The sequence below is a fragment of the Podarcis tiliguerta genome (genome assembly GCF_965153285.1).
Source record: "Podarcis tiliguerta genome assembly, chromosome: 5".
Taxonomy (NCBI): domain Eukaryota; kingdom Metazoa; phylum Chordata; class Lepidosauria; order Squamata; family Lacertidae; genus Podarcis; species Podarcis tiliguerta.
The window spans coordinates 43510178-43532506 of NC_139538.1; the positions used below are offsets into that span (position 1 = coordinate 43510178).

The following is a 22329-nucleotide window of genomic DNA, read 5'->3' on the forward strand; positions in this document are numbered from 1 at the left end:
ACCAGGGTCTCCAGTTGTTGTTGGACCACAACTCTCATCATCCCTAGCTGATGGGAACAGCTTGAGACCCAAGTTTGGGAGATCCTGCTCCAATGCAACAATCAATAGGAAATTCTTATAGAAACAGCAACAAAATTGTGCACTGAAAACTTGAATAATAATAACAATAATTTATTATTTCTACCCCGCTCATCTGGCTGGGTTTCCCCAGCCACTTTGGCGGCTTTCAACAGAACATTAAAAACAGAATAAAACTTTTAAAAACTTAAACAGGGCTACCCTCAGATGTCTTCTAAAAGTCAGATAGTTTATTTCCTTGACATCTGATGAGAGGGCGTTCCATAGGGCGGGCGCCACCGAGAAGGCCCTCTGCCTGATTCCCTGTAACCTCATTTTTCGCAGTGAGGGAACCGCCAGAAGGCCCTCGGCGCTGGACCTCAGTGTCTGGGCTGAACAAAATGAAAGAATGCTCTTCTGTTGGTCATCCATACAGGCCCTCATCGCAAGAGTAAGGATTCTTCATCCATTTCTTCTGTATCTGAAGTAAAGCATGTGAAGTGTGTAGGGAGTGGGGAAAAGTACAGGATTATCTGAATAAAGAAATAGGATGGGGTTTGGCTACTAGAAGGCATTTGTTTACTGTGCCTCAAGCAACTGGCTCTTCCTGGATTTGTGGTTTAGAGCACCCAGTGATTTCTTTCTCACATAAATATGTCTGAAGAATTGAAGTTGTGTAGAGTTTCCAGAGATGGTCCTGGCTGAACAAATGTCTTTTTTCAGTGAACTTGCCATGTTTGTAATTTTATGTAACCTGTTGTAATTTACCCAAAGCTTAACATACACACAGGCAAGAAACAAACGAACAACCTTAGAGGCAGCTGGTATCTCTTGCCCCTACTGAAATGGAAAAGAGGGCCTGTTGATGGGAAAGTTGATGGTGTTTGTAACTGATAGGAGCTCTTCTCATTCAGCCTTAACAGTTTTAAAGATTACGTTCCAGGGACTTGAAATTGGACCAGTCGTAGGAAATCCATATCCCAAACTTTCAGCAACAATTTCTTACTTTCGGCTAGATGAGTTTCTTTACCAGGTCCAGCTGGTATAGAGATGGAAGCAAAAGCTTTGGGGAAAGAGATTAAGTTTTGTCTTTGCTAGAGTCTACCTTTTTAAAGAGTACAACATGTGAACCGTTCTTTTCTTTCTGTCGTCATGTGAACTTAAAGAAAAAATGTCAAATTTAAAACATCCTGTTTTGAGCTGAGGAAGAAGTGAACCTGGAATCTCCTGGGGATATTGATCCATCAAGAGAGGCCTACTCTGCCTGATTTAGAAGCACTAACTTTGGCAATATATTGGCAGTGCCTAGTTTGACCAACAAGGCTCAGGCAAGATGGCGGAAGAAGGTGCCAAGGGTGGTTCTCTTCCAAGCAATGGGAAAAGGACACCCAGTGAGTGAAATGGCCAACTAGCATACCCACATTAGGAAATGAGGTTGTGTGATGCTGAAATAAAAAGTCAACATAAACTAGAAATAAAATTAAGGTATGTAAGTTGAGAACTCAGGGGAAGTGGCAGTTGAAGAGTCTGTCTTTTAACTAGTTTCAAGGCTTCAGATCAGGGGATTGGAATCTGCATTATTTAAGCCACTATAGATCTGACGAAAAGCGATGAACACAGCTCTTGTGTACACCTGACAGAAAGAAGCAACCCTATATTCAAAAAGTAATGGAAAACCCTGGCTCATGATTCCACTGTGTTATTCATCACTGTCAGAACATTCAGAAAGTATAAGGAGGGAGGAGAGTAGCCCTGTGATGACCATGGAACTATTGAGCATTAAAGCTGTGATGAATATTTGCAAGCGTTTTTGGCATGGAAAGAAGAGTTGAGGATGTTTTTTACACACACAAGCGCGCACACACACACATTCACCTTGTTTGTGTGTCTTCAATTTGACTGCAGGCCTAATAGGCAGTTTCCTTGCTCCCATTTTTTAAAATGAATGGAACAGTGATGTCATCACTGATGGTGCCACCAAACCTTAATTGACTGCTTAGAATTGCTGGATATTAAGCAACATATAAATATATGAAATAAATAAATCTGAATGAGTTGGTTCTGCTTGCTTTCAGGCTCACTGCGTGACCTTTGCTTGCTTTCAGTACTGTCATAAATAGCTAAATCTGATTGGGTAGTTGTTGGCATCAAAGACCAATTGGGGATTTAAATTATAAGGTAGGAAATGTGGGTGTGGGTGTATGTATTGATGGGGGGAAAGCATGGTGCTGAAGCAGCTGCTGACAGGGCTCAGAAGAGCTCACAGTGGAGTACCTTGGCCTGCACGTCAACAGTACAGATAAGGGGAGCCCTTGAGGGGGGATGGGGTTGCATGTGACCCCCACAGATGCACTGTGTACTCTCCCCTGAACATTGCAGCCTTAGGGAATAAAAATGCCTGCAAAATTTGAAACCCATTTCATTTCAGCTGGGACAGCTCATCTGGTAAAACATGAGATTCTTAATCTCTGGGTCATGGGTTCGACGACCACCTTGGGCAAAAGATTCCTTCCAACTCTATGATTCTGTGAGTCTATGAGCCCTATTTTCTCCTGACTATAGTGGGGAGGCAGGGGGAATGTGACTTGAGGGAGAGGGGTGTTACAATTTATTTTAAAGGGCTTTGAGAGGGTGCCATACTTGGTGGACAGTTCCCTCATAAGGCCCTTCTGAATGACTTTAGGACACCTTGCAATCTGCCTAATTCACCCTCATGACTACTCTATGGTTTGATTATTGATTTAACTATACAGTCAGGAACTCAAAATTGCAGTACTGCCTGCAGAAATTCACCCTCTTGCAGAAATTTGACTGTTTGACATGATACACACCCATTTGTTTACGTGATGTGTGCACATGCGCAAGTAATCAAAAGAATTGGTGCATACATGCTCACACGTGTACGGAAGAATTTAAATAACTTAATGAGCATGACTGCACTTTTGTTTCGTTTGTTTGAAATATTCTGCCCTACCTTTTGGTGTTGCTGATCCCAGGATGAGTTACAAAACATAACCTGATAATCTGATCATAATGCCATGAAACAGCAACATATAAGAACATATCAGGTAAGACAGCAATTATAAGATTCATACTCCATCGTACACAAAGCAGATCGTTCCGATAAAACTTATATCACATCAATGCCTGGGAAAACAGGTGCATTTTAAGTTGGCACTGAAAAGCAAAGGCAGCAGGTGCCAAGCATATCTCAGAGGAGAAGGCATTCCATAAGCCAGGCACCAATCTCGAGGAGGCCCAATTTTCTGTTGTTTCTAAGCACTGCACACCCATTGTGCATGTGTACAGTTATGTAAACTGTTAATGATTTGGCAACTTCATCTATGCAATTGTTCTCTAAACTACTGAGCTAGCAATGTAGAATGATGCAATTTGTCTACTACCTTATATATGTTGTTGAATTTGTGTTTTGTAGTATTTCCTCCATAGCTATTTCTTGCCTCATCCCTACGGTGATACTGTCAGGATCTTGCTTACAGTCTTCTTTCTTCTTTGGCAATCACTCATAGCCGAGTAAGATTGTCTTCCATAAACACAATTTTAACATTGAGTCCGTAAGTGACTGTGGAGGCCAATTCTGGATCCACATGTCCTTCCACAGTGGGGACAATGGTTTCTGGGTGGGAGTTGATCACGGTGTGGATTTGTCAAGCGTGCCTTCCTCTTAGCACGTTTTCCCTTTGCGTCCTGAATTCGAGTGTCTTCAAAGCCCATGACAGCTTTGGTAAAGGTTGTTCTCCAATTGGAGCGCTCGCAGGCAATTGTTTCTCAGTTGTTGGTGTTTATACTGCATTTTTAAAAATTTGCCTTGAGATAGTCTTTAAACCTCTTTTGTAGACCACCATTTTTAAGTTTGGAATAGAGTAGTTGCTTTGGAAGACGTTAATCAGGCATCTGCACAACATGAGTAGTCCAACAAAGCTGATGTTGAAGAATCATTGCTTCAACACTGGTGATCTTTGCTTCTTCCAGTACACTGGTATTAGTTCGCCTATCTTCCCAAATAATGTGTAAAATTTTTCAGTGACACCATTGATCTTTCGAGGAGTTGGAGATGGCGTTTGTAAGTGGTCCATGTTTCAGAAGCATACAGTAAGGTTGGTAGTACAATAGCTTTGTAAACAAGCATTTTGATTTCCCTACGAATGTCCCGGTCCTCAAATACTCTGCACTTCAATTATTAGAAAGCTGTACTGTATACAAATGTACACATTGTACGTGCATGGTTAAGTACACTGTCTGAACATGGCTAATATTTTAATGCTGAAGTCCTGTGCCTACTGCCTTGTGCTGTGAGTAAGACCCATGGAACACAGTGGGGCAAACTTCCCAGCAAACATAAGAGGATTGTGCTCCAAGTCATTAGCAAAGGCTGAGCTGGCCCTTAAGGCCACTGGCGTCTGAAAACCTGGAGCAAGCACAGAGGTCAGAGAGGAAAACAAATATGAAGTGAGAGTTCCAGGCGTACATTCCTGTGTTGAGGAGGTAAAATGACAAAAGGGGGGACTGCAGGGGGATGTTTGACAGCACCTTTATTAGTCTGTCTTAAAATATTAGTTTTCAATTGATGGGCTAGAGACTGCGCTAGATAAATTGATTCTCTTTCGCCCCTCCGGCAATCAATTCTTCCTTTTGAGTAGGGAATTGGACATGGTTTTTATTGTTGTAAGCAAGCAGCTCCTCCCTCATATGAAGAACAAGCAGGAATTGGTTTTCCCTGATCTAGCACTAGGTCCATGAGTATCAGCCATGTAGCGAAGGGAAAAGAGGGCCGTTCCTTCCTTGGGTTGGGTGTCCATGGGAAGAGGTTGCTGGAACAGATCCTGGTTTCAAGAGTATTGTAATTGAATGACATGCCCCTGGAGTAACAAAAAGGATGGAAATTGCTATATTATGTGGGAGAAAAGTCTCTGTTCTCAGTGGGAACATTTTAAGTATGTCAGGCCAGGTAGTGAGCGGCCCAGGGAATGCAGCGCCCTAGAAGGACTCCATGCAAGAAACAGTTAAGGCCCCGAAGTAGCTTGAAGCCGAGTGTGCCTCCCTAGAGAAGGGTGCGTGGGATGCTGCTTGTTTTTCTCAGGAGGTGCAGATGTGCCAAAACATACAGCTGTGCACATTGAGGATGCAGAGCTGAGAATGAGAGGCTTTGTGTTTCATCAGTATTTTCTTGCTGTCTTTGTGAGGCAGCATGCTTCCAGCTTCTTCCTTCTCCTCCCCCAGCACCAGTCCCAGCCAAAATAACACACTATCAGCGGCCAAAGACTCTCTGCAGCATGCAGTATTTCCTGCTGTTTTAGAAATGGGGGCCACAGGAGGGGCAGAATCGAAACCGATGTGTTCTCCATGCTGTTTCAGAAAAATTAAGAGAGAGTGTGTGTGTGCGCGTGCATGCGCGCAGATACAGTTACCTTAAAAAAAAACCTAGCTTAAAATCATGGGTGCTAAAACGTTGCATTTTAAATCTTCATTTGCATTTCAGAACCTACACACCTTTTTTAATTTTTGCATTCAGACACTATCCTACCATTGTGGGCTAATAATGACCTATTCTGATATGTGTAGGGTTGTTTTTTTAGAAACAATTAGGCCATAGCGCATTGTTACTGAGAAGATAAATAGTGCTGTGGCAATTTGCAAAATAAATTGTTTTATTAATCCCTCAACTTTCTGGTGAGGTAAACTTTTGTTTATAAAATAACCTTTCTAAGGCACAGTTACACTACAAATTTAGATAAATGTGAAAGGGAGGGCAAAGATAATTTTGTGAAATAAAGGTCCTGTTTTATCCTAGAATGAAAATTCCCAGGGGGTCCTTGGGAAAAGGCCAGTAACATTATAAACTGATTTCAAACTCCATTACAGTTAGAGCACAGGCCACTGCCATGGTGTTTTTCTGTCCCTTGCTTTAGGTTCATCTTTTAGAATTTGGCTCAGTTTGTTATGTTAATCTGTCTCTGTCCCCATCAACTCCCTTCCAGCTGTGATCAGCTCAGTCAAGATGGCAGGTGGGGGCTAAAGTGGATCCTGTGAATCAAGTGGATTAACATTTATCTAAGAACTAAACTGAACAGGGTAAGGCCACCTCCATACCACAGATGCTTGAGTGTGCCAAGTGAAGCCAGGAGGCAAAGTACCATCTGCCAGAGGGACCCATGAAATCATAGAATTGTAGAGTTGGAAGGGACCCAAACAGCTCTTACTGTTAGAAAGTTCTTCCTGATGTTTATTTGGAATCTTCTTTATTGTAACTTGAAGCCATTGGTTCAATTATTACTCCCCAGAGCAGGAGAAAACAGGCTTGTTCCCTCTTCCATGAGACAGCCCTTGAGATATTGGAATATAGCTATAATATCTCCTCTCAGTCTCCTTTTTTCCAAGCTAAACATACCCAGCTCCTTAAATTGCTCCTCATAAGGCTTGGTTTCCAAACCTTTGATCAACTTGGGTACCCTCCTCTGTATATGTTCCAGCTTGTCAACATGCTTCTTCAATGTGGTGCCCAGAATTGGACACAGTATTCCAGGTGTGATCTGACCAAGGCAAAATAGAGTGGTACTATTACTTCCTTTGATCTGAACACTATACTTCTGTTGATGGGACGCGGGTGGCGCTGTGGGTAAAAGCCTCAGCGCCTAGGGCTTGCCGATCGAAAGGTCAGCGGTTCGAATCCCCGCAGCGGGGTGTGCTCCCGTTGTTCGGTCCCAGCGCCTGCCAACCTAGCAGTTCGAAAGCACTCCCGGGTGCAAGCAGATAAATAGGGACCGCTTACTAGCGGGAAGGTAAATGGCGTTTCCGTGTGCGGCTCTGGCTCGCCAGAGCTGCGATGTCACGCTGGCCATGTGACCCGGAAGTGTCTCCGGACAGCGCTGGCCCCCGGCCTCTTGAGTGAGATGGGCGTACAACCCTAGAGTCTGTCAAGACTGGCCCGTACGGGCAGGGGTACCTTTACCTTTACTTATTACTTCCTTTGATCTGAACACTATACTTCTGTTGATGCAGCCTGGAATAACATTAGCTTTCGATTGTAGAAACAACAGAACAGAAGCCACCAGTACTGCTCCTACAGTTCACCTGGATGTTGGCTTTAGTCACGAGATACTTCTGATCATAATCGGATGCACTTTTTCACCAGCCATGTGTTCACACCTACATTAATCATCAGAAACTCTGCAAACTATTCTCCAGGCCATCTTGGTGAAGACTGAATTATTGTCACTTGAAAAGGAAAGCTCTCTGTCACTTACCCATATCTAGCTCATGATCCTCTTACCTCAACAGTAGCCTATTACAGCCATAGAGGTGGGGAGTAAAGCTAAAGGACTCCTGGATGGTTAAGTCCAGTCAAAAGTGACTATGGAGTTGCGGCGCTCATCTTGCTTTCAGGCCAAGGGAGCCGGCATTTGTCCACAGACAGCTTTCCAGGTCATGTGGTCAGCATGACTAATCTGCTTCTGGCACTATGGAACACTTTGACGGAAACCAGAGCGCACAGAGATGCCGTTTACCTTCCGGTACCTATTTATCTACTTGCACTGGTGTGCTTTTGAACTGCTAGCAAGGCAGGAGCTGGGACAGAGCAACAGGAACTCAGCCTGTTGTGCGGATTTGAAGCTCCAACCTTCTGATCGGCAAGCCCAAGAGGCTCAGTGGTTTAGAGCACAGCGCCACCCGCATCCAAGGTGGGGAGTGTGTTTGAGCTTCTACGTGCAGAATATATCAACTGATGCTGCAGAAGATGTTAATCAAAGGACAGAAGAGCTGGTTTTGATTTTGCTCCATGTGTGCCAGCCACCTAGACATTAAGCCCCATCCCAGTAACAGCTGCCGAACATCTGCAAGGCTCATAACAGCCCCATAAAATGTGCCCGTAAAACACCTCCCAACATGCCTGATCCTAGCTCAGATATACACAAGTGCTTATAACAGGAGCTCTTAGTTCCTCAGGGGACAATATACTTCAGCCATCTCCTACTTGACTCTAGCAGTATAACTGCCACCCAGGAAACAGAGCAGGAGAGAGGATCCCCCAATTAAATCTGATCCTATATCTGACAAAAAAAGAGAGAGAAGGACATGCTATGGCGTCCAAGAACAGGTTGGTTGTGTTGAAGAGGGATGCAAGCAGCAAAGGACTGGCAAAGGATATAGGCCAGCTTGTGTGGGGAAACTGAAGTGCCAAGCTGATGATAAAAGACAGAGTAGCCATTTCAGATTTCACTGAGGATGTGAGTCACATTCAACAAGCATCGAGGCCCACTTAACTTTTTTAGGTACCAATAGCTACTCAGCATGTAGAACCAAGTGTTCCAAAGGAATCATATTGGGAGAGCTTTGCTCAATAAGGCACCATATTAATTTTTTAAGAGAAACTGAATATATCCTGAAATACTGATGTTGGGGAGGCAGTGCAGTCACTGCAGTTAAAGCGGGTAACAACGGCAAGCAAAAGACTCTCCTTTGAAAGAGACCAGTTTGGGAGAGAAGAGAGGCACACAATGTTCATTTGATTCCTTGAAATGTGGTAAAAAGAACTGTCAATGAAGAGGAGGGAAAGCAGGCTGAGCTAAGAGGCAAATGAAGTGACCAGTTTGGGAGCAGCAGCAGCAATATCAGGAGGGACCATGTGAAAGGGCTTTGGTATTTGTGAGAGAGAGCAAAGGATACTTTGCCAGAGAGGGATTTTTGGTTAAGAACACTGGTGCTAGTAGTTGCGACGGGAACCACATCTGCACATAGGATTTTAAGCCAGATAAGCACCTTCATTTCTGACTATAATGAGGTATATAAGTGCCTGCAACAAACACTCTGAAAATGCTTTTGTTGTTGTTGTTTCAAATCAAACCTCAATGCAGTGGTACCTCAGGTTACATACGCTTTAGTTTACAGACTCCACTAACCCAGAAATAGTGCCTCGGGTTAAGAACTTTGCTTCAGGATGAGAACAGAAATTGTGCTCCGGCAGCACGGCGGCAGCAGGAGGCCCCATTAGCTAAAGTGGAGCTTCAGGTTAAGAACAGTTTCAGGTTAAGAACGGACCTCCGGAACGAATTAAGTACTTAACCTGAGGTACCACTGTATAGGTGAAATTAGGTTTTAAATCGTTCTGTGAAACTAGAGGAATCTCTTTGACTTCTGCAAATGTGACCCAAAATGCCTCCTCCTTTGGCTTTGTCCACTCTGAACAGGACTGTGATTTATCATTGTGGCCTGTGAGCAGAGATGGCATAAGAACAGGGTGTGGTCTGTCTGTTGGCCATGCTGGCAGGGGCTGCTGGGAGTTGGAATCCAACAAAGTCTGGAAGGCCACAAGTTCCCCACCCCTGCACTGAAACCCTCATCTAACCCCAACCTCTCTCCTGTCATCATCACCTCACTGGCCTCCTCCCCTCTGTTCCAATCCTCCTGCCTGCCTTTTGAATTCCCAGGTGAAAAGTATGTCAATTAGATAATCTCTGTAACTTGCTCATACGCACATCTACTTGTGAACAAATGCTGATTCTCTGCCAGCTTTTCCTTTCTCTCTGTTACTAAGGGAAGGGGCAGGGAAGCCTTATGCATTCCTCCGGGGAGTTTGTTTAGGCCAAGCCTTGGGATGTCTAAGCCTCTCCCTTGAAGAATTCCTTGTGGGCAAAAGCAGGGACCTAATGTCTTCTCCATTAGATGATAGCTCTCAAAGATTTTGACATATGCCGTAACGATTGACGTACTATGTCAGGATTAGGGAAGGCTTAAGTATTTGGAACTCTGTAACGAATAAGAAATGTTTGTACAATATTCTTGGGGAAAAGGCATTAGGCTAGAACATACATGACTGAACAAGGAGTTACTAGGTGGCAAGGTGAATATTTTCTCTCCCTCCCTTCCTCTCTCCTTCTCTCCCTCTCCTTTTTAAAAACAAGAATATGCCACACCTTTCAATAAAGTTTGTGACATAACAGCACTGAAAACAAGAATAAAGTATGCTGGGTAGGAGAGGGCAGCTCTTTGCTTGGTCAGTTGCTCCATCAGACTGTTGGCGTTTTCCAGGCTGGCCTTGGTCTGAGCACATGCAGATACAGAGGCTTCACTCCAGTGTTGACCTTCAAAACATAGCAGCTGTGTTTAATAGGATGGGCAGGAATAGCCCTTCCTCTTTAGCAAGCCTAAGGTTCACCTACACTAACCAGCAAGTTTAGGACTGATTTATCCAGGACCAAGTGTATATTGTGAGGAACATGTTTGTGTCGCCCACAACTACTAGCTTGTCCCACCTGAAGCAGCACTGTGCTTCTGTTCCAAATCTGTTACATCTATATCTCAAAACGGTACTAAGTATACAATGATGGTCTCCGAACTTCTTGATTTGGTGAAGCGTTTTTGCAAACTCCTTTATTCTGGCCTTTGTCGTGCCCATGCTCTTGTGCCATTTCTGGTCTCCTCCCCCTTATAAATCTGATACATTTATATAACATATATTCATATACACAACATCAAAGAACAGTAGGTTGCAATACCTTATGGGCTCTAATTATTAGGCAGCACAATGTAATCTGTCATCCTCCCATGCTGTTGGGTAGCGAACAGTCTCTGGCCTACAGGGCTTTCTTATGGTTGCCTCATGCAGTTATGAGTGGATGGAAAGGCACTTGCATGTGTTAAGCATGTCTGGGAAGGGTAAAGCACCAATACAAATTGGGAAGAAGTCACAGTCCACAGATTCACTTCAAGGGACTCACCTCCATGTGTTTTGTTTAGGAATGACTGTGGGAAGGAACCTCCAGACAAAGTATATTAGCAATATATTATCTGGCAGCACTCCTGCCTAAAAAATATACCAATGATAGTTGCACTGCGCAAGAGCTTCCCCAATTACTTTGCCTATAATATTGGGCCCTCTGTGCCCCAGGGTGACTTTTGAGTAAGTCTTTGTTTCTTTCCCTTCTTTTTTTTTTTTTCCTTTTTAAATATTTGTATATCGCCCTTCATCTGAAGACCCCAGGGTGGCTCACAGTAGAAAAAGTCACGGTGACATTTCTCTTGTGGAAACATCTCAGCTAAGGAAAGTGATATTCCCAGCACCTTGGAAGGATCAAGCTCCTTGCAGTTTCTCAGGTTTGGCATCTAAAAGAAGAGGTGCATAAATTAGAGAACACTGAAGTCATGCCTGAACTTTCCATTCATTGCCACTGACACAGAAAGAGACTCAGGATGCTCTTGCCTCTAAAATCAGAACAGTGCAATGCTAGATGTCCAGTACTAATGCCACTTGGGGCTGAACACAGATGCCAGCACCATGTTCACAACAGTGGATGCCATGAAATCCCTTGGCTTGGGTGTGTGCTGACTTGTAACCAATCTATAATCAACCCATGGCATAGCAGACTATAGGAAAATCAGGTTTTGCATCAGTATGCAGTCAGTGTTAGGCAGGCCCATGGGTTTGTGCACCTGTTTGACTCTGCTTCTCCCTCACTGTGTCCTTGCCATGTGCAAGAAAGAGTATATTTTATTTTTGCTAAACATTTTCTTGCTCTTCCTTCTCTGCTGATTAGGGTGTCCTAAACATAGAACAGTACACTGGTACCTTGGTTCTCAAATTTAATCCATTCCGGAAGTCCGTTCCCAAACCAAAGTGTTCCAAAACCAAGGCATGCTTTCCCATAGAAAGTAATACAAAATGGATTAATCCGTTCCAGACTTTTAAAAACAACCCTTAAAACATCAATTTAACACAAATTTTACTATCTAATGAGACCATTGATCCATTAAATGAAAGCAATAAACAATGTGCTGCAGCCACACAATCAATCAATCAGTAGCTGAACTGGGTTCCACACAGTCACAAAAACAAAACAAAAAGAGCCGCAAAAACAAAAACGCAAAATAAATAGCAAAAAAGGACAGACCTCAGTGTAACACTCAAAACGGAAGTGTGGCACTCAAAATGGAGCATGTTGAGCTTCCAAAAAATGTTCACACTTACTTCCAGGTTTGCAGTGTTTCAGTTCCAATTTGTTTGAGTAACAAGGCATTTGAGAACCAAGGTACCACTGTGCCCAATTTGAAGGGCTGTCAGACAGCAGTCCTCTATTTGAAGAGCAGATTCTGTTGAAAGGTGAAGAAGAGAAGCCTTGAAACTGCGCATCAAGAGTTAGCACCTGGTCAGGTTACCTGGTCCGTCTTCCTCGTGATGATGCAATGGATTGTAGTTCTAGTTACATTCTAGCAAGCATTTCCAAATCTGCACCAACACAGATAAGTGCAAATGTAAAGCAAATCTGAGCCTTCTTTGGTCTTTTTTTTCTTGAGTGAGGCATTACTTATTGTTTTAGGAAGTCCAAAAGTGGCCACCCTAAATTGACCAGAGCTAAGATGAAACTCCAACTGGAATTTATGGTAGTGAATCTGTGCAATTTTATTTCCATGCTGAGCACTTTGAGGCACTTTTGATGTCACTCCTTGTTCCGCAATAGCTAACTGGGGCATGTCTAGCAGCCAATGCAGAAAGACAGCAGAGAGCCTTGCTTGATTTATGTGGCCCAAAGGAGCCAACTCCTAGGCCCTCTCAAGAAAATATTCAAGGGGGCTGCCCCACCCGCAAAGTTGATGGGCATTGCCATTCAAATGGTGTGTTTACACCATGTCTTGTGATCAATTATGTGGGGTGGTGTTTCCCTGCCCCCCCCCAATATTTTATTCAAGATGACACACCTGATCTGGCCCTTCTCAGGATAGCCACCCTGACTATCATCATAATCGCCTCCTCCACCACCACATTTGTACAGTGCTCACTGGGCAAAATGTTGAATGCACTTCATCTCAGTACAGTAGAACCTCGGTTGTCAAATGTAATCCATTCCAGAAGACCATTTGACTTCTGAAACGTTTGACAACCGAGGCACATTGGGCGGTTGGCAATTTCAATGGAGAAAATGGAGAAACATGCCTCGGAAGCCATTCGACTTCCTAGGTGCGTTCAAAAACGGGAGCATTCACTTCTGGGTTTTCGGCGTTTGGGTTCCAAATCATTCAGCTTTCAAGACGCTTGAAAACCGAGGTTCCACTGTAACTTCTACAATGGCCTTGTAATATGAATCAGCATTATTGCTTCTGCATTTGCAGAAGGCTTCCCACACACAGAAAACTCCTGATTTATGAGGCGATTACGTTCAAAGGCACTGTGCCTTTAAGTGAAATTGTGTATACTTGAAAGGCCATTCCTGGCTCAGAGTGCATACTCTTAGTCCTTGCACTGCACACAGCATCTTTAATGGACCTTTTCTCTCCTCCCCACCCCCCAAATCTAGCTGCAAACATGCCAAATTGCAAAGCACTTGAACTGCATTTGCACTGAAACATTGCTGTCTAAAAGCTTGTGGTTGACTTTAAAATCACAAGATTTAAAAATACTGCAGTGACAACTTTTCATTTGCCTTCTGGTTCATTGTGAGCGGGCAGAACTGCACAATTCAGTACATCACATGAACAGATGTGACACTTTCCCCTGGGAACAGAATCGGCTTCATAGCAGGAAAAGGCAGCTGTCCTGTGGCAGCACTGGAGGCAGCGGACCATCAGCCCTGTCAAGGATGAGAGGCGGGTTAGTCAAGCCAACTTGCTTCCTTCACTAAGGCCAAGTCCTGAGGTGATACGCTTAGGTCACAAGACAGGAATCGGCTCTCCAACATTTCAACACTGACATCTAAACATGGTGCTTTTTTGACACCACACAATTTGCAAGTTTTCAACCCAGGTAAGTAACTATAGCAGAAGCCAAAGGAGGAGTACTTAGATCTTGGATACAGTTAATATTCTTTGCTTGATCTATTGGCGCTTTCCAACCTTATTGACATTTATGGACCACAAGCCAGTGACAAAAAGAAATATTAGTTTTAGGTCAGAATAATGGTCAGGGGTCCCTTTACCTTTACATACTGAAACATGGGTAGCACTGTGGGTTAAACCACAGAGCCTAGGATTTGCCAATCAGAAGGTCAGCGGTTCGAATCCCCGCAACAGGGTGAGCTCTTGTTGCTCGGTCCCTGCTCCTGCGAACCTAGCAGTTCCAAAGCACCTCAAAGTGCAAGTAGATAAATAGGTACCGCTCTGGTGGGAAGGTAAACGGCATTTCCGTGAACTGCTCTGGTTTGCCAGAAGCGGCTTAGTCATGCTGGCCACATGACCTGGAAGCTGTACGCCGGCTCCCTTGGCCAATAAAGCGAGATGAGCGTCGCAACCCCAGAGTCAATCACGACTGGACCTAATGGTCTCAGGGGTCCCTTTACCTATATACTGAAACCCCAAAGCAAAACTCAGTAATTTTCTCAGAGGAAAGCTTCTGGTTTTTGGTAAATCAAGTAAGCTCTGACATATAAGAAAATATACACAAAAGTGCATGCTGATTAACATTGCCCTACTCCCAATGGCAACAAGCTACAGAACAGGGCAAAAGCCTTGCAGTTGTATTACCAGAGCATTTACTGCCTGTGATGTAGATCCCTCTATCTCTGAGAGAAGCAAAGCAAATATGTTAGCAAATACGTTAGCATGGACGCATGCTGAATTTCCCACACAGGATGGAACCAGAGTAAATTGGTTGCACTTAGTTCCCATTGAAAACAGTGGGACTTCATGCCTAACTTGTTTTCATTCCCAGAAAGTGAAATCTGCTTTGATAAATAATTCTGAAATAGGGCCTGGAGGGCTGGAACAGAAATGGATAGAAGCCTGTCCTGTCTAAAAATAAAGCCATGCTGTTGTATTATTATTATTATTATTATTATTATTATTATTATTATTATATTTATATTTATATTTATTAACTGCATGGTTACATATAGTGAATAACAAATTAAATAGTGGGAAGGCACTCATATCTTACTATTTGCTTCACAACCTGTGGCCAGTACTTTGCTTTGAAAAGATGTCATTCTTATGGCATGATAGTTAATCATTGTTACTAAGTGCATTTTTTCATAAGAAGTTAATTATCTTTCAAAGCCCAGCCTTGCCTTACATTGGACTCTGGTCTTGCACAGATGATAAGTGTAAATTCATATTTCTGGCACACTTGAGTGGCCTGTGGATCGGTAGGGTCATTCTGCACTGTAATTTTGTAGGCCCAAACTGCATTCTAGCACTTATGTACTGCACCTGCAAGTCCCTTTCAACAGCAGGATCCACCCCCCACATAACTGAGGGGAGAAGAGACTTGCTGGGAATGGGGTATGAGATAAGTGCATTGCTGCCTTTTGAACCTTTTTTAAATAATATAAAATCTGGTAACATGGGCCTTCCAGCCCCACAGTGGGAGAAGAGCACGGCTTCAAATTAGTTGAAACTGAATGTTAACGAAGGATGCTGAGGATAAATTTGTTGGTGTTACCCCCTTTTAAAGAGGAAGGGTAAGAGCTGCTGTGCTAAAAGAACTCCATGGCTTCTAAAGGATGGTTTTAAAATGAAAACAAAACAAAAGCAGTGACCATAGAAGGATAAATATGTCTCCAGCTGAGTGGAGACTAACTTGCGGCTCTTCAGATGCTGTTCAGTTACAGCTCTCATCATCCCTCCCCATTGGTCATACTGGTCTGGGGCTGAAAGGAGTTGGAGTTCAACAACACCTAGAGGGCCACAGTTTCCTTCTGCCATTCTACCAACTCCAGTGCAAATGTTGGAGGCACAGGCTGATGGAAGCATTACACTGAGCACAAAATAGGTTTCCTATGTAACCATGACACAGGCCAGCATAGCTTAAAAGGAGTCAAATCTCTCAAGGCGCTGCACTATTTCTGCCTGGACTTGATACATTTGTTCTGCTCCTCCCCAACCCCATGAGGGAACCTAGCCACTTTTGTCCTCACAATGCAATAGATAGGTGTAATGTTGATTTAGCCATTAGCCCCCTCCCCAGCTGTTTTTAGGCAGGCTGTCATTTTGCTGTTTGTTTGTTTTTCTTAAAGTGCCACTTTACAGTTAAAGTTCATAGTTGAAAGCTCGTTCCAGAGATGGACATGAATTTGCGATTCAGAGGCCATAGCCAGATGTTAAAAGGATGCACATGAGAATAAAAAGAGGAGGTAGCATGTTCACTGGCCACGGCCCCCAATGTCCGCATCTGGACCAGCTTTACCCCCTCCCCCTCCTCATGTTGACATAAAAAGTCTGAACCTGAGTTCTTAGTGCATTTGGGTGAAAGTGCTTAGAATCTTTGCAATCAGGGCTCCTGGAAGTTGGGAGTGGGCCTCCTCCTCACTTCATTCCCAAAACATTCTTTGAATTCTTCAACAGGGCTACTGTCACCAGCCAATCAGAACTATGCACCGTTGACATCGGTTGCTAGCTAGCAGAACTCAGTTCAGCCTTGGGGGTGAATTAATTGTTTGTTTAAACAGACCCTGGTCAGTGCACTTCCAGAGTGAAGATCTGCAGCATGTTGCATAATCGGTAAATCGCTAGAAAGGATTCACAGGATACCAAAATTACAACAATGTCTCAAAGAAAAACACGCAAGGTTTGAGCTACTCAAAACTTACTTTTGGCAAGAATGGAAAGATCACTAAATCAAGATCAGAGCTTAAAAATCCAAGTTACTACAGGTAGATGATTGCCTATGGTAAAATTTTGCACATCAAACAAGATGTATTATCATCGCCTTTATCATATTCCAGCATCACACCAAGAAATAGAACCCAGGGCAGGAATATGCATGCAAGAGGGCTGAGACAGCAGCTGGTTCAGTTTTAAAAGGCTTCCTATTGAGATCCATGGGACAAAGTAAATAGGTTACATTCAGGCAGGAAGCCTTTTGCAGCCCCACCTAGATATGCTGAGGATTGAGCTTGAGAGCCACTGCCACTGAGCTACAGCCTTTCCTGTATGTCTGCCCTCCAGAAGCACCACTATTGCTACCCCCACCCCCCCACCCCCGCGCACCATTATCCCACTCACTCTGTGATGGTCTAACAAAGATGGCACATCATTCTGTGCTAACACAGCCAGTTGCAATTACCAAATACCCAGATGTATGTTAAATTTATTGTTTTTCACTGAGCTCACTTTTCCTTTTTTAGATTATTTTAAATAATCTTATACCCTTTCCTCCCATGTTTTAGAACCATGTATTTTTGTAACCTGAAAGGGGCAGGGAAGACTTAAGAGGCTGTTTCTATAACTCCAGGTCAGCTACAGGAAAAGACACAGGGTGAAAGAGCAGACCCACTGAAATTCCTGGACTTAAAAGTCCATTGATTTCAGTGGGCCTACTCGGGATGTGATTGATGTTGGCTATCCCTCAGTGTATTTATACGATGACAGCCAAACAAGCATTGCATCCTATACTTAGTAAGGTGAGGGATAGGATGGGATCTTAGGAATGGCATGAGAAGTATCTGTGCCCTTTTACCAGAACAGGGACCATAATCCTATGTGAAACTTGGGGGAAGTTATGTATGAAAACTTGTCTGTAAAACACTTAGTAACATAGAATAGTAGCAGTGGTGTAGCGTGGGTTGTCAGTACCCGGGGCAAGGCAAGTAATTTGCACCCCCTAACCCGTGGATTTGTGCCCCCTAACCCTAACCCCCAGATGTTGCGCCCGGTGCGGCCGGCCCCCCCTGCACCCCCCACGCTACGCCACTGAATAGTAGAGCTGGGATTTCTTTTGTTTGTGTTCCATAAAGGACAGATTGTGGTAAAGAAAAGAAAACTCAGCTCTTTAAAAAAATTAAAAACAGTAGCCCCTAAAATATGACTTAAATCGAATAAGCTTAGTGCCTACATCATTCTGCTTGATGAGGTCTAGTTGTGGCCCAAATAATCTCATCTTCCTGAGCAACAGTTCTACCAATTACCCCACTCCCCATCCAGACAGTTCCTTCTATGGTATCTGTAGCTGTTTTTCATGCCTCGAAGTTGGCATGAGACCAGACACCAAACCAAACGCCTTTGGTTTCCTGATTCTTCCTCTGGGGCCTCTTTTATAGCTAAATCTTTAAAAGAAACTGCAAGAGAGACAGATTTGTCCCCAGGAGGCTGCATTTTTATGACAGCAATATTGCCACTTGGAAAGCCCACAAAAGGGATATCTTCTTTCTCATGTCACAAATGATAAAAGCAGGTTAATCAGGCAGAGACCATGCCTCACAAAAAGTGTTTCCCCTAGCCAGGGTGGTCTTGCCTTGGGCTCACCTGCCAGTCAAAAGCGTGGCGTGGGGTGCTTCGCACATTTCCGCAGCATCTGATGCAGACCACCACTAGAGGCAGGAGACTGGGTGGAAGAGGCTGTTGCATAGATCCCAAAATGGAGCTGTAATGTAAACCAGCAGAAAGTTTTTTAAAAAGGAAGAAGTCTCGATAATCGCCAAAGTGAATGAAAGGATTTTGACCCTTTGGCAGTTTCTGATCTCTCTTGCCTGTCTTAAGTTTGGTTAACTATTTATAGAGTGAAAGAATGTCTCCAACTCATAAACAGCGGTTTCCATAACTACTTCCCACATCCAGCACAAGCTGCAGCAGAGCAGATTCATACAAACATCCTGCTTCATCTGGAATTGGGGTGGGTGGGGGGTCATGGTGGGTTGTTTATTAGTATTTCAGTTTTCACAATCAGCAGTTTCAGGGAGGGTGATGAAAGGCAGCTGAAAGTCTAACATGAGAATGCTGACGAAGCTGATGGGAAGGAATGATGGGTGTAAGTATGTGAGAGGCAGAAGAGATTAATGAACAAAATCTAAAAGGGCAGCTAGCCAAACTGGAGGTGACTCAAAACTGGACATGAAAGCAATTAATGTAAATGTCTTCTATTATGTAAACAGCAGCCCTGGGAATCCTGACCAGCCCTGGGACCACAGGCAGCAGGTCTGGATAAAAATACCCACCGCCAGCATTGGCATTAACAGAAGATTCTCTCTCACTGCAAAGAGCAGCTTGCTCAGGAGCAATTTTCATGGGGACCACAGTAGCACAGAATGGGTGGGATTCTAACCTAAAGTATCATCTTCTCTTGTGCATACCCAGCCAATCCCTGCATTCTGCCGGAGAGAGCATCCTACAGATAGCATCTTATCAGAAGGTCCTTCAGCATAATGCCAGAACTGGGTTTTTAGGCTAGTGAGATGTACGCTTTTGGAACAGCTTGCCATAGTATAATGGACAGGTGCTGTCTCTATTCTATTCTATTCTATTCTATTCTATTCTATCCATCTTTTAAAGGTGCTGTCTCTATTCTATTGTTCCTGTTAAAGACTTTCTTCTTTCCATAAGCCACTTAAGTGGAGATATATGTTTTGGATTTGAAATTGACTTTTATATATGTATTTTTTAATTGTATTTTATTATATGCAATTGTTTTAACAGTTTTTATAGATATGAATATATATACATATAGTTCAGCTCTAAGTGAGCCAGAATGTTGGTGTGCATCTTGCTGAAGGAGATGCATAATGTATGGGCAACATTTTCACTCTAACTGAAATCTGAAAGTGCCTCTGCTCTCCATCTGGGTTCCTGATCTAGAGAAGACCCGCATGTGCAAGCCCTGCTTCCAGAGGCAGATCATTTTATTTGGGCTGGTGCGCAGGATTCAGTTTCAGGAAAGAGAGAAACAATCAAGAGCCAAGACTCTTGTCTAGAGGAACTGTGATGGATGAGGAGAAAAACGAAGGCAGCGTCATTTGCCTTTCCACACAATTCTGCTTTCGTGCAGTACATGTGGTTATTATATTTGTGGTGTGGTATTCAGATGCCTCTTTCCAAAGGAGTGCTTCTATTGCAGATGACTTGGTTTCACCCTGTGCTCAGTTCCTGCTTTCACAACACTGCTCACCTGTTTGGAAGGGAGAGGTGGCTCAAATCCAGCCCTCCTTTTCTCCCTCCAATCTCCACCTTCCCCCCATTGTAACAAGCCGTGTTTTTTTTTCTGGGGGTACATGGGGGTAAGCAGACCCCTAAACATTTTGTGAATCTAAGTTTGGCCTCATTGAGGGGAAGTATTTCAATATGAATAGGAAAATGAGACTACCCCTAAACATTTCTTTTTTAGGAAAAAAAGCACTGGTAACAAGTACATTTGCAGCACTGAGGGATTGTTTCTGAGATTAATCACCTGGAACTATGTGCTCAGCAGCCCCACCCTTGAACTTGTATATCTGTGTTTAAGGGAGGGGGGGTCTAACAGGGACTGGATTTATGATACCTGAGGATTGCTTCATAAGCAGATAACTTGATTTCTATCTACTTGATTGCACTTGACGATTGGCTGCTTAATGCATAATGCTTAATGCATAAAGTGGCACAGCTGAAAAACATTTTGCTTGAGGTATTGTGTGATGCAATATTAAAGGTACCCCTATAGCAGTGGATTGGTAATGTTTCCTTCACAGATAGAAGTTGTCACTTCATCTCATATGTGTGTGTAGCAGCCCAAGTTTTCCACACTATATAGTTTCCCTGTACAGCTTGTTCTAACAGGTCTCTGGGAAAGCTAGTACACTGGGTGGATCATTTACTGTACTACATCACCAGATAGTACATTGTATATAATGCATATATCATATTGTTGGTGTCTGCCAATCTCGAGAGACAGTGGAGTGCACCTTCAGGGGTGAAGACAAATGGCTGTATTAGCAGCACCGATGTGACCTCCCTGGGGCACAAACCTGGGCAGTGAGTATGGAGGTCCTGGGCTGCCCAGATGACAAGACCCCCACCCCCCCGGCCTCACTGGTGTGGTCCAAAAATATGCAGAGCGATATGTTTGGCTTTAGCTTGGCTGCAGGTGTTGCTGGAAGGAGGTACAAAGCACCATCTAACCCTCTTAAGGACTCCACTTCGAATTGGTGTAGGGTTTATTCTTTAGCCTTTTCCTTTCCTGAAGATGTCCCACAAGGCAGCGGAGGTTGAGGATTAGAGTTTTCCTTCTCCTAGAATCCTAGATGGACTACCTTCCCAGGTTGACAAGCCCCATCTGCCCCTCACTTCCCTCTACAGCATGTGCAGCATGTGCCTTCTTGACCGTTGGACCTACGATTGATCTTGTCTCCTCAATCCACTGTTGCCTGTCCTCACATGCAGGGGAAGTCCTTAATTCACTGTGGGTTTAAAACCCATCAGTTGCCCTCACTTAGTTTAGCTGGCCAGTTGAAGCCGTTCCCTGGGGTGTGGCCTCTGTCACTTGCTGACAGCTTCTAGGAGCCACAGATGAAAGCTGAATGCAGGATGAGGACCAAAGGTGGACAAACTATCCCAGAAAGACCATGACGTGTCTCCCATGAGAGGTACTACCCCTCCCCTAACACCTCATACACTCCATATATCATATGCACACACACTAGTCAACAGAAAGTTGTCATCAAGGACAGGTAAGACCCGAGTGTCAACACTACAAGAAAATGTACAATTGAGCAATCTCTCAAGTAGCTAGCAGTGATGCTATTAGTACTGCAATGTAAGAGAAAGGGTAGGAAACCTCAGGCCTCTGGGCCGAATCACCCCACCTTTCTTTGGCCCTTGAGACTCTCACCAGGCCACGCTCCTTGAGTGTTTTTGGCTGGTGGGAATGTGTCTTTGAACTCGGATAATAACTCTGGCTTGTCTGGGGGGAGGTTAGAGAGCAGTGCCCAGGTGCGCTGAAACGAGCCTACTGTACAAATGTGGCCCCCAGAAGGTTCCAGAAGGAAATGTGGCCCTCAGGCTGGAAAAAAAATCCCCAACTCTCCTGTAGAGAATGGAAACACCGGTACAACTTTATTTACCTCCAAATATCTGGTCACCATGAAGAAGAAGAGAGAGGTTTAGAATCACATAGCATGTAATTGCAGGACTTGGCACATGAATGTAGACTAAATAGTTCCAGAATAATGGGTGGGCGGTGGCTACAAAAGGTCTCAGGAATAACAGTGCTGAGATAGTTCTACAACATCCTCAGAGCAGGCCTTGTTCACTGCCATTTTGTACTGTGTCTCCTTCAGACTGTTCCTTCTGGTGCTACTTACTACTGCAAGTTTAGGACAAGGGAATGTTGTGTTCCCATTAAGTGCAGGCATGTTGCCTTCCAGTTCGAAGGTCATCTTGCAGTGAATTTAAGAATGAGATTCAGCAGGCCCCATTTCTCATTTTCTTTAACTATCTAATCCCCAGTGCATGCATTGAAATTAATCGACGTGTGAAGTGTGGCTGATGGTGTCAACAACATCTGGAGGGCTACAGGTTTCACATCCCGCTGAACTGTTCATTCATTTAACACAATATTTAAGGATCACAAGCAAATTGATCAGT

The 22329-nt window shown here is 43.8% G+C and overlaps 1 protein-coding gene across 1 annotated transcript in view; it reads left to right on the forward strand.

The window, feature by feature from the left end:
* The first annotated feature begins 296 nt into the window (after positions 1-296).
* The window catches only part of SFXN2 (sideroflexin 2), a 122006-nt gene continuing 99973 nt past the window's right edge, over positions 297-22329 (forward strand). Inside the window, exon 1 of the mRNA XM_083441599.1 lies at positions 297-508. The gene's annotated coding sequence lies outside the window, so the exon portion shown is untranslated. The remainder of the gene's footprint in view (positions 509-22329) is intronic.